Below are 12,924 nucleotides of genomic sequence, written 5' to 3'. Positions count from 1 at the left end.
GACACACGACAAAGTCTGGCGGTGTGCAATCTTGCCTTTATTTATCTCCGCGTGGGCCCCGCAAGGCCTCCTCTCTGCCACCAGCCCTTTCTCGCCGGTGGACTTTCTCTATCTCTCTCTGTGCTTCCCCTCGTGGCGGGAGAGGCATTCACTTTTATAGGGCAACAGTGGCCAATCAGTTCAAAGCGCCCGATGCGGGCTGATTGGCTAACATCAGTTGTTGCTAGGCAGACTATCTTACAGAGCGGGTTGTTTACGTTGCCAGCGCAATCAGGGGGCAGGAAGCAGGCGCCAACTTGGCTCACTCAATGGGAGGGGCAATCTAGCTCAGGCTCCGCTCCCACCCACAGGCCCTACGTCCGCCAAGTAAGGCGACCGGTGTCGGCCGCGGCTCCCAACATCTCCCCCTAATTTATTTACTTTGAATGAATGTATGCATCGCAGCCCGCCCTGGATTGAGTGCAGAGGCTTATGCCCTGTGTTGAGGCCCACCGTAGGCCCTTGGCTTGGACCCTGGTCGGCCGCCCCCGGGTCCGCCAAGGCCTTGAGACCCTCGTCCTTTTTCCAGGGCCAGGAGTGAACTGGACGGAACCTGGATGCACATAGGCATGCACTCATGCCCCTCCGTGTGATCCCCTCGGAGAGGCATCTAGATCTGGGCAGATTCTAGTAATCCAGCGGCTTTCGTGCAGTATGGGGTAGGGCCTGGCTTAGGTCGAGTCGTGCTGGGGAGGCACGCTCTTACCCGTCATTGACTCACCCACCCTGCTGTGTGGTGTCAATAGGGAAGGAATGCAGAAGACCCGCCACACCTAGACCCGGTCGTAGGCCAGTCGAGCGAGCCATGCGTAGGCCTGGGGGTCATTGTGCCCATCACGGGCTGCTGCCAGGGCCGCATGGGCAACCAGGCGTACTTGACGCCGGGCTGCCGCAAGGCGCCCATTAATAAATGATGTGACCCATCGGAGCAAGCATGGTCCTATAAGCAGGAGCAAGAACAAGGAGCATAGAGGGCCTAACAAGGGTAGCACATAGGGGAGCAAGCCGTTCCAGGCCCCCAAAAAGGGATTGTCCTACAGTTCTTTTAGGGCTCATCTTGTTGTTGGGTCTGCGGTTGGCCTCTGGTGGAACAGGCCTGATCTTTAGTCGAGGGACTTGTCGCGTCAACCTCTCTGGGACCCACAGTGGTTTTCGTCTCGGTTCCTGCGGAAAAACACAAACCGCGCCTCGGTTCCAGCTAACCACCGGATCCGGGCCCATCCATTGTCATGCCATAGATAACCGCGCCTTTGGAGGCAGGCCTTGGCTTACTCCCCCTTTTTATTTTTTATTTTTTATTTTTTTTTATTTTTGGTCTTTTTCGTTTTTTTTTTTTTTATCGGTACCAGGGATCGAACTCGCGATTGCCTGCTTACAAGGCAGGCGCTTATGCCGCTGAGCTAAATCCCCAGCCCCCGTTTCCTCAACCGGCGTTTTTCTCAGCCTGCTCGGCAGAGTAGCCGCCCATGAAAATACCGTCCGCCCCACGGCGCAACGTCATAGGACGGCGGTCGCGACAGAGTGGAACGGGGCGTCACTTCCTGTGCCGGCTGAGAGAAGGGAGGGTTCCCTGTAGCAGCCTCTCGGCGGGGAGCCGCTTCTGGAGAAGAGCTCCAGGGCGGAGCGGATGGCTCTTTATCTCCTCCCCGCCAGAGAGCGCTCGGGGGCCCTTTTTCCTCTCTCTGCTTTTTTCGGGCGGCGCACGCACACAATTCGCGGCGCAACTCGGCATAGGAGTCAAGGCACGCATGTATCATTTCCCACAGGGGGCGAATAGCCGGCGAAATATCCCCTCCCAATTCCGCCGAGGCGAGGTCCCCGCCTAACTTCTCCCATGACGGCAGGTTTAAATGCCCCGTGGGTAAAAACCAGGGAGCCACCCTATCTACCTCTGTTATGAATAGTTCCAGTGTTTTTTGACCTACCCTGAGGTCTCTAGCTTTTAAAAGCTTCCTAAGGGCCTTTACCAAGGGCCGCGCCTCTGCGCTCGGTAAATTACCCATTTTTAACCTCTAAGGGCTGTTACTCACCGCGTGTGACTTAAAGAACCCGTCACCTACGCGTGAGCCTGAGGGGAGTCTAAAAGCCCTGTAGGTGCGCGCCACCCAGAGCCCAGGCTTATCCCCAACTCACCTGTCCGGCAGCACCACGCTGGAGCGTTGCACACCACCGCCGTGTCTCGGGGTTGATCAGTCCCCGTGCGGGCCACCAAATGACCGGAGCCGCGGGAGACAGGAGACCAAACTCGAGCAGGATCAGCTCTCAAACTTTATTGCGTACAGCGAACCGGACCTAACAAGGTCCGCCACCCTCAACATTGGTTCCTCTTCCGCCCGTTGGGGGCAGGAACAACCTCTTATAAGGGGAAGCAGTATCCAATCACAGAGAAGCGCGCCTAACAAGCTGATAGGCTAGCGTCACGGGTAACTGGGCAGACCTGACAATTTGGCGGGCTTGTTCAGGCCAGGAAGAACCCGGAAGCAGGAAATGGGCGCCATTCATAGGCGGCTTCCCACATCTCCCCCTTTTTTATTTATTAAAATAGGATGGTCTGTGGGTCCCTCCAAGGTGTCTATGACCTTGTTGCTGTTAGACACCTAGGAGTGGGCCTACCTTGTAGGCCGAGGCATGAGAGAATGTAGAGGTCTATACCCTGCTGTGCATCACCCTGTTTTGTGCATATCCTTGCGCCAGGACCATGCTCAAGGTGAGTGGTTCATTTTTTCGCAGGGCCAGGCATATGCGAACCAAACCTGGATGCATATAGACATTCATTCCTGCCTTCCCCCCAACCTTTGGGGCGGATGGCACTGCAGTACCCTTGGTCTCGCATCTCAATGCCAATAATTTGACTCCAGAAGGGACCCCTGGCCTTATAGGCCATGTATATCTGAGTGGAGCCTGTCTTAGGTTGACCGGGAGGGCTTTTCCCATCTTACCCGTCATTGGCTTGCCCACTCAGCTCTTATAGCTGATGTTCTGCAATGTGAAGGAGATATGCGGCGGCCTGCTGGGCCACCTGCTGCCATTTGCATGGCTGCCATAGCTGTGATCTTAACCTGCTGCTGAGTTTGTATGAGGCGATCTAACAAGCATTTAATAACCACAAGCCCTACTAGGATAATCAAGGACTGTTTGATTGATGGTGTAAACCCTGGGTGAGGCGGGCGAGGCCGCCGAAAAAGGTGCCAATGTGGGCGGGTGGTGCCAAGGACCCCAAAGATATTGTGGTGGTTCTGTGGAATCTGAGCATATCACAGGGGTGATTAATAGGAACCCACAGAATAGAAAAAGCTCCAAACCAGACATTTTAGTTTGTAGATGGTCTCGAGCGCTGAGCGTCGGTCCCAGAAGGGTCGAGTTGACTTGTGTCCGCGGGCTTATCCTCCTGTGCTTTATCAGGAACTGGTGGGGAGTTTACTGCTCACGTCAATCTTTCCGGGACCCACAGCGGTTCGCAGCCTGGTTCCTGTGGGAAGACACAAACCGCACCTCGGGTCCAGCTAATCACTGGATCCGGGCCCATCCATTGTCCTGTAAGGACATCTTTCCATCTCACCAGCCCTTTGTCGGTCGGGGACGGGTTATTGTGCTCCATGGCAGGGGAATGATTATTATGATTAAGGTTTAAAAAATTTATGGTAAAGAGTGCCAATGATATTCTTCCTTTGGGCGTTAGGCCGTGGCCACCCAATTCACGGCACAGGCGTGTCCACTCTTAAGGACCTATTTTTGTTAGTTCTTAGGACATCACGGCACTCCTTAGTGCACTGTTCAAAAATCAATTGTTTTATGAGAGGGTGAGCCGCCTCAGCATCTGGAAAAATCCTGTTAGCGGCCTCAAGCATGCGGGCCACAAAGTCTGAAAATGGCTCTCCCTGCCCTTGTATAATTTTTGTAAGGTGACCCGTATGTTCTCCCTTTCCAGCCAGCCGTCTCCAGGCCTGGAGGCCACAGCGGCTAATTTGTTCATAAACCTGGCGAGGGTATTGAGTTTGATCTTCCTCAAAGGCTCCTCGCCCTAATAGCATATCCCTGTTCCACTCTCTCTGGTTATTTTCCCTGTTGGCTGCCGCCTGCTCTACACAGAATTCCTCATTCCAGGACTTCCAATCTAAATATTGTCCAGGGGAGAGGCAGGCGCGTGCCAGCTGGGTCCAATCTCCAGGAGTTAAAAGCAGACCTGCCAATGCCTCTAAAAGCGCCATGGTAAATGGCGCATTGGGCCCATAAGCTGAAACTGCGTCCTTGATAGTTTTAAGTTGTTTAATTTCTAAGGGCTCATAATATCCTCCTCCTCCCCTGCCTCCTACTTGTACCGGGAATGCATGGAGACCGGAACACTCAAAGGGAAGCCGCGACCATACCCTCTGGTAGAAGGAACGTCCTCCTCCCTCCCCAGATGGGGGCGCAGAAGGCAACCCAGGAAGTAGCTCTCCCTCTAACCAGGGCGGTGCCATAGGTTGTGGTGGCAGCCCAGGGAGCAACTCCTCTTCCGGCCACGGCGGTGCAGTAGGGCCTGGAGCCCTGAAGGGGGCGACCATGGGTCGAGAACTTGCCAAAGGGCGGAAGGGCTTAAGCTCTTCCCGTAAGGCGGAGTAGCTCGGGCAGGGTGGTGTTTGGTTCCCCTTTTTATCTTCCCGAGCCCTAAATTCCTCTTTAAGCTGTGCAGGAGGGTCCTGTTTAGCGAAGACAACCTCCTCTTCTGAACCTTCCGAATCAGAATCAGAATTAGAGCCCTGAGGGTCCTCCGGAGACCCACAATCGGCAGTGGCTCCGGGCTCCTCTGAGCATTCCGATCAAGCTCTATCAAAAGCCTGTCGGGCTGTATTAGCGAAGCGAAAGCAAAACAGATGCAAAGGGAAAAGAAAAGAAAAAAAAAACCCAGCGTCCACTCGTGTGGCGCTCAAAATCTGTTAGGTGCGTCCACCCAACCCAGGTGACCCAGTACTCACCTGTCCCGGGAACCGCTGTATCTCACGCAGCTGATCAGGGTGAAGAGAAGAGGTGCTCGATGCCTTCCGTTGTTATTGGGCCAGGTCCTCCGTCGTACCGCAGGCGACAGCAATCGCACCTCCCGGCCGAAGAGGCACGTCGCTGAGTCTTTTATTCCCCGTACGGGGGCCACCAGATGTCGAGGTCGCTCCCGGCCGGCAGGAAAGACACACGACAAAGTCTGGCGGTGTGCAATCTTGCCTTTATTTATCTCCGCGTGGGCCCCGCGAGGCCTCCTCTCTGCCACCAGCCCTTTCTCGCCGGTGGACTTTCTCTATCTCTCTCTGTGCTTCCCCTCGTGGCGGGAGAGGCATTCACTTTTATAGGGCAACAGTGGCCAATCAGTTCAAAGCGCCCGATGCGGGCTGATTGGCTAACATCAGTTGTTGCTAGGCAGACTATCTTACAGAGCGGGTTGTTTACGTTGCCAGCGCAATCAGGGGGCAGGAAGCAGGCGCCAACTTGGCTCACTCAATGGGAGGGGCAATCTAGCTCAGGCTCCGCTCCCACCCACAGGCCCTACGTCCGCCAAGTAAGGCGACCGGTGTCGGCCGCGGCTCCCAACAGTCTGCAAGTCCTAATTGCAGCCTTCGATGCTGTGGGCTGTGAGGAGGAAACAGCAGTGAGCTATGGAGAGCTTCTTGGTCTAGGTCAGGAGCAGGGGGGCCAAGCAGGACAGAGCAGAAAGAGGAGAAATGAGGCCACATCTTTGGGAACTTTCTCTAGAAAGAGGGTGTGGGCTGGACTTGTACAGCCCCTGGCCCCTGAACCTCTGGGAACAGGCAGAGTAGGGGCACGGGGCTCCTCCCAGTCTCCTGGATCACCTCACTGCAGCCTTGTTGTGAGCCCAAGCCACTAAGCGGCAAGGTGGGGGGGGGCTGTAGCCTGTGCCTGAGAATCGGGGTCCCCCGAGGGTCGTGATGATTTCCTGGTGCAGCCTAGCCTGGCGTCCAGGGAGAGCTGGCTACCCCGCAGGCTGGCATGTTTTGTGCCCCTTTACTCATGCCCTACTTTGGCTTCCGCACTGGAATCAGGCATGGGGGACCACTAGCGGCAGGCTTGCTGTTGCACTGGGCACCCCCTGAACCAGTGCCCAGCACAGGCATAGCGTGTGCTTAGGAGCTTCAGCCCCAGCTCCTCACTGCTGCCCATTGCGCCTGGCTGGCTCTCCGCCTGCAGGTTCCCCTTCACAGATCCTCTGCTCAGAGCTGCCGGATGCTCCCTCGGGCTGGGCTCTGTCCCTCTCCTACCCCAGTGCCCTGTGCCCTGTGGCTAAGCTTGAAGCGTTTGCCATCTTGTGCTCTGCCTGTGTGGAGCAGCTCTCGGAAGGCTGGGGCTGCGTCCAGCCTGGCTGTAGTGGCGGCGCCTGTTCTGTGGCAGATGCTGCCGGTGAGTGAAGGATGGAAGGAGTTCTGCCCTGAGTCTCTCCCGAAGTCCCTGGCTATGGCTGAAGACTTCTGTGGGTTATCTGGCTGCATCCTGCCTTTGAAATGGGGGTGGTTCCCATCTTCCATGCAGCTTGCTTTGCAGGTTCTCAGTCTTCTGTATGATGGAGCCGATCGTTAGGATGGGAATGGTTATGGACGGTAGAACAGAGACAGGCACACTTGGGCCCTCTCTGCAAAGCTCTCAGGTCTCCCAGCAGCCCTGGAGAACCAGGGTCATCACCTGGGACTGGAGGAGACACAGAAAGCAGTGGAGCTAGAATTCTGGCCTGCTGACCCTTCCTAACAAACAGACCCTGAAGAGAGGGTTCTTGGGGCTCAGAGCTTGCATACCAAGGGGGCCCTTGAGGCAGGTGCTGCCAGTGAGCTGACCCCTCTTACTGAGAAGTGACACTTTTTATTGCTATTTTCTGGCTAAACTGTCACCGGGAGTCCAGGGCCACAGTTGGTAGCTAGAACATCCTTGTAGAGCTCAGGGGTCCCTGTCAAAACCCCGTCCTTAGAGGAGGGTCTATACCTGTTTACCAGAAGTCCTCTGATCTGTCTGCTGACCATGGCTAGCTTTGTGAATCAGAAGGCAGAGGGTAGGCAAGTTTGTGAATGTGGCCGAAACCTTGCATCACCTAGAGCTGGTCAAGGAAATTAAGCTGTAGTTTATGGGATTTCCAGAAACAATGCTGGCCTGTACTTCATTTCCATAAAGAATGAACATGGTCTCACTACCCTGACTCCTCTTTCTTTCACTGGTTGCTAAGTGCATCTGAGGGAGAGCAATGCCAGATTAACATTCAGCTCTAACTCTCTGTCCTTCCTTGAGAGCCCAAGCAGAGTTGGTGTCCGAGAGGGTGCGGGGAAGACGGGGGTGGCAGCGGGGGATGGTGCGTATTTATCCAGGAGTCTGCCTTGCAGGGAGTCCATCCATCTGGAACGCAGCCCTGAGCAGTAAGAGGAGAGCCTTTGGGGCTCCGGGAAGAAGCACCCCATAGCTGTAGGTGAGGTCGCACCTGCCTTCTTTAGGTGCACAGCCAAGGGCTCTGTGGCTCTTTTCTATCATGTGCGGTCGGCACTGTTTGCGTATCTGTTTTGACAGCTTGCTGTGACCGATCCTATGGGCCTGTTTTCACCTACACCCGATCAGTGCGATCAGTGAGATGCTAAATGTCACTTAGCCACTCTGTGTGCACCTCAAAGAAACAAATAGGCTTTATTATCTGTATTTTAGAGTAAGCATCCAGCTCTGATACGGGAGTTCTGGCTTGTAGAGGGACAGCCGCTTTGCTGATCCACCTGCTAATTTGGGTGGGGCTGAGGGAGAGGGCTTTCTGTCTTCTCTGCGTGGGGCTCTGGGGGAGGAACCCAGGACCGCATCCTAGGCAGTCACTTGCCACTTCCTTCTGTGTAAGAGCTGCACAGCCAGGCCCACGGGAACAAGCGTCCTTCCTGAGAAATCAGACCCCTCTTTACAGCCTGGTGAGAGTTTCGCTGCCACATTTTTCCCAGCAAGAAATAAAGAAGGAGATGTGCGAGGGGAGCCACAAGTGGGCTCAGAGCAGAGCTGAAACAGAACGTGCGGGTTGGAGAAGAGCTGGGTGCGACCCCGGCTCCCACACCCAGCGCTGGCATTTCCACCATGCCTCTGAGAGGAAACCGATCTCATCAGACTCCCCCGGCAGCCGGCGTGTGGCGTGTTCGATCCAGGGACTTCCCCTCAGACACCTGGCACGTTTCACCCTTTGGCTTCTGTCTGCATGCTGCTTTGTGGTGTCTGCTGCTCAGTTGTTGTGTGTGGCTCCTGAAGACAGGGACCCTGCCTCCAATCTCTTTATTTGTGTCCATTCTCCACATGGCGCACAGCCTGGTGCATGTGGCCTGGACACGGCTGACCAGGGAGCTTCCTGGATCCCTCTTTACCTGTATGAGCAAAAATTGAACACAACTGTATTTACATATCAACAGCAATATCAACAAAACCCTACAACTGGGGTGTGGCTCTCCCCATATTTTCATCTCTGCTTCATAAAGCCATTAGGCTGGGCTTCTTGAAAGGACTTCTGGCTCCAGGCCCCTTTGGGTTTTGAGTCTGCTCTTGATGACACCCTCCTCCCACTGTGATGTGACAAGGACATGGGGTCCCTTTCCCTGCAGTGCCCTCTGTCCACCCCAACCCCTTCCTGCAGGCAGGACACCTCCCGGATACCCCACCTACTTGTCTTTGTCAGCTGGCTCTGGAAGGGAAGGGTCCCTGCCCCTCCTGGCTTCCCAGAGTCCTGATGAATACAGATAGGGCCTCGTTTGCATGTTAGCATTGGTGCCAGTCGGAGCCCAGCTGTGTGCAACGTAAGGTGAAATATAGGTTCCCCCAACCCGGCCATGGCTTCTGTACGCAGCTAATGGGAAACCTTCAGAGTGGGCCCGGATTGCATATGCATAAGCTCTTCTTTGGCTCAGGTGGGCAGATGCTGATCTTCCTCCTTTCCACAGCATCTCTCTGTGCTCCTTTGTATTCCTTTCAAGGCGAGCCGACCAGCTGGGGTAAACAGTGCTTCGGAGATGGGATCTGTCCAGGCCCGGGACTGGCCTCTTGGCATCTCTTGTACTCCAATCTTTTTTTTTTTTTTTTTTTTTTTTTTTTGTCTTTTTATTGGTACCGGGGATCGAACTCACGACTGCCTGCTTCCAAGGCAGGCGCTTATGCTGCTGAGCTAAATCCCCAGCCCCTTGTACTCCAAGCCGACTCTCCTGCCCACCTACTCAGCATGGCAGCAAAAACTAGTAGAGGAAACTGAGGCCCCTTCCCTCCTGCAGGAAGAGTTGAGCCCCGCCATCCCAGGCCTTCTTCCCTCCCTTCCCCCAGACTTACCTTCCAGCTCCTCAGCCAGCTCCTCAAGTTCTCCAATCCCTGAGCCTCTACTCTGCACTCTCGGGTACCCCTGGGTGCAGCAGGTACAGAGGATGAGCCAGGATCCCCTCACCCCCCACCCAGTGCATCTGCCTTGGGCACCTCCCTGCACTGGCAGCTCACATCTCTCCCCACTGGACGGACCTTGGGCCTCCCTGGGCCTTGACCCAGTGCCTGCACACAGCAGATGCTGAGGGGAGAAAGCCCAGGGTTAATGGGCTTTTATTGCCCTTCTAAGGACTCCCAAGTTTAAAAGCTTGCTGAGTGTGGCCATCAGTGTATTTCACAGAGACTGACCTGAGGAAGAAAAGCCAGTTTTAGCCGACCACCGAGGTCCCTTAATGCAAACTACTAAACAGAGAGAGGGTCCAGGAGTGAGGGTCACCATTGCTAGTATCACTGCTGCCACAGAAGCCCTCAGATCTCCTGTTGGAAATGCAGATGCAGGTGGGCTACATGTCCCTGGGGCGAGGGGTGCTGTGTCCAGCTGTCCCTGCAACTTGCCCACTTTCTCCCTGCCCTCCCCCTGCCCCTGCCGGGTCTCCTAGGCACCGGCTCTCTCCTCTATTCCTCTCTCCCACGAGCTGGAAGAGCAGGGGGCTGAATTGAGTTTATATAGCTTCCCCTGTATATATTTAGAGATAAGGAGTTCATTTAGGGATTAGGGGCTGCTTCTTGTCTATGCATCATTAAGCATATCACATCTGCTACTGAGCTAGCAATCAGCAGAATATTGAGAAAAGTTATAAAGAAATCTTTGAATCGGTTCATTTTCATTCCCATCTTCCCCTGTCCTGGCTCTGAGACTTTTGCAAGCGTGTGTACAGGAAGAGATGGAGCCGGGGCCGTGGAAGCCCAGCCTTGATTGGATTCTCTCAGCTTAGATGTTCCAGCTTGTGAGCTCGTGTGCACATGTGTGTGTACAAGCCTGTGGGTCCATGGAGGGGCACATTGAGACGATCTATAGAGAAGCTATGCATGCAGTTCTCTAGGATGGGCTTGTCAGGAAGGGTGGGTGACCAGGATATGAGCTGAGGGACCAACAGCCATCCTAAGCCCTGCTCTGTGAGCAGGGGCTCAGCTGACTTAGGTCCCATCTCTAGGGGTGACATTGCCCAGGAACATCCCTTCATCTTTAGTCTCCAGCATGTAATGTAAGGGCGTCGGGCTTCGTGGCCTCACCTTGATGCATGGTAGCAAGGAGCAGACAGGCGGTGAAAAATTGCCACAGAACAGGACTCAGGAGATCGCTGTTTGGATGCTGCTGTGTGGCAGCTGGCCCTCCAGTCCCTGTTGCTTCCCTGCCTCTTCCCTGCTGGCCAGCTGTCCCAGGCTGTGACTCTCCCAGCTTGGTGGCTGAGCAGGGGCAACCACAGGCTTTGGGAGGCTTGGGAAGGTGGGGGCTGGAAACCAGGTCCCCGACTCTGCAGCAAGGGGGTTCTTCATTGCTGCTGGGGCTCCTATGGCAGGCTGAGAACTGGGTCTCCTCTCCCCATCCTTGGGTACCAGTGATGAGCCTGGCTCCCCCCCCCCCCCACACACACACGCGGCAAGCAGAGACTGGGTGGCCCCTCCCTCCCCTCTAGGGACGACTGTCCTGCAGGTGTCATCGTGAGCCCTGCAATGGGGGCTTGGGTCCCAGCCTGCGGCCCACAGCTGCATCAGAATGGTTTGCTGCTAGGCCAGCAGGGGAGCTCCGGAACTGGAGCTGCACCCCACCCTCTCTTGCCATCCTTCCGTAGTCCACCACGGATGTGGCCCACCCCTAGATAAGTAAATACTGGGCCATTTTCACAGGCAAACAAATGGCTCCTCACACACCTGCATTAAGCGGACTGCTCAAAACTCTGGCTTTGTGTGATCACCGTTTAACCTTGCTGACCTCGCAGGCAGGGCACGAGGCCGGGACAGAGGAATTGCTGATAGCTGTCCCAGCCAAGCAGGTCTGACATCAGCGTTCGCATGGGGAAGCAGGGTGGCTGCATGGGGATCGGGGGCTTCCAGGCCCACAGGAGGGGACCCCCCCAGCAGGAGGGGCTGCCCAAATCCACATGGTCCAATAACAAAGGGGTTCAGGAGCCACAGATGACAGAGGTCCCCTTTTACAAGTCTGCTTTGCAGAATGACTGCCTGGCTGCTGTTCTTAACCCCGGCAATGATAGCTCTCTGCTTGCTGCGTCCTTCTGCCAGCCAGTAAGTACCAACCACAGCGCGGCCATCCTGGAGCTGGCCATGGCCCCCCTCCCTGCAGCTGCATGTGAGCCCCACATCACTTTGTGGTACTTGTTGTGCCTCAACATACCCTTCCCGGGTCGCTTCCCTTCTCTTTGTCTCTGCATTTCATTGCAGACCTACTGGACAAGAACAAAAAACACTGGCTGGCAGGTGCAGTTCTGATGGCATCTCTATACGGAAGTCATGAGCCCAGCCAGAGTCTGGGGACTTGAGGGATGGGGCTACCTGGGCTTTGGGCTCCCCCCTCTTCACTTCTGTTTAAAGAGAAGAGAAAGGGGTGTGTGCGTGTGTGCGCCCATGCACGTGCATAGAACAGGGACATCAAGTGTTTTCAGACCTTTAAAAAAAGAAGCAGAAGAAAAATAAATTTTTGAATAAGAACGGTCCATGTACTGTGACCGCAGGGCAAATGCAAATATCTGTTTTCAAACACAGATCCGTGCATTCTTATTAGGACTTCGTGACTGTGCCTCCAAGCAGGACATTACATATTCATAAGTGCCCGGGACCAGAGCTGCCCACTTCCAGCATGGCCTTCCCAGCCCCTGAGTCCCATCAGTTTTGGGGGAGGAAGAGGAGGAAGAAGAAAGCCTTGACCAGCCCCACCGGATCGGTTCCCTCCAGTTGCTAAAGCGTTAAGGGAACGGGGCATAAAAAGATGCACGCAGAAGAGGAAACCGCACAGTGCTCCACAAAGATCTTTTTAGTGTCAACTTAAATGTACACAAATAGCAGATGATGATCTCTTTTATTGGACTAACATTTATCCAGTAATATCCACACACTTTTAAAACCATTGAGGCCTCCTCTTCAGGTGTTCATTTGAATAGAAATAGCTGAATGAGTGTTTTTATAATTGATCCCCTGAGAACTGAATGTCTAGTGCTGCATAACCAACATTTTCCCATTGCTGTTTTTTTTCCCCCCAAATTGCCACTCTGCAAAATTAGGATTTTGTACAGTTTTGATAAGAGAATTAACCTCCCACGTGCCAAACTCCCTGACGGTGAGGGGCTCCCAAAAAGCTCACATTTGCAGGTCAGTTTTGACACCTGGCCCCGTCCTGGGGGCTTTGCTACTTCAGAACCCACAGTTGGAATGGAAATGGATTTGATGATGGCAGAGGTGGAAACCACTTGGCAGGACCAGGCCCGGAGTCCTGTGCTTTTGGTTTTTTTGTCTACACTCGCCAGAACTCCCCGCATCGGCTGCTCAGACTTAATTCAGTGCCTGCCTGCCTGGGTGCAGGGACCTGACCTTGGAAAACCAGGGGAAATTGGCTGTTTCTACTCCACGAGCCTCTGAACACTG

The 12,924-nt window shown here is 54.7% G+C and overlaps 1 long non-coding RNA gene across 1 annotated transcript; it reads right to left on the bottom strand.

Annotated features, from left to right (window-relative positions):
* Window positions 1-822: 822 nt before the first annotated feature.
* LOC134474132 (uncharacterized) lies at window positions 823-10,075 on the bottom strand. Its single transcript, XR_010044760.1, has 4 exons — window positions 9,676-10,075; window positions 9,340-9,409; window positions 2,173-8,390; window positions 823-1,589 (listed from the first exon to the last, which is right to left on the bottom strand). It is a non-coding gene; the product is annotated as an uncharacterized LOC134474132 (long non-coding RNA).
* Between the last annotated feature and the right edge of the window lie 2,849 nt (window positions 10,076-12,924).

The sequence above is a fragment of the Cavia porcellus genome, unplaced genomic scaffold (genome assembly GCF_034190915.1).
Source record: "Cavia porcellus strain 051 isolate PalLab524CR breed Dunkin Hartley unplaced genomic scaffold, mCavPor4.1 scaffold_31, whole genome shotgun sequence".
Lineage (NCBI taxonomy): Eukaryota > Metazoa > Chordata > Mammalia > Rodentia > Caviidae > Cavia > Cavia porcellus.
This window is presented reverse-complemented; position numbering and strand designations above follow the sequence as displayed.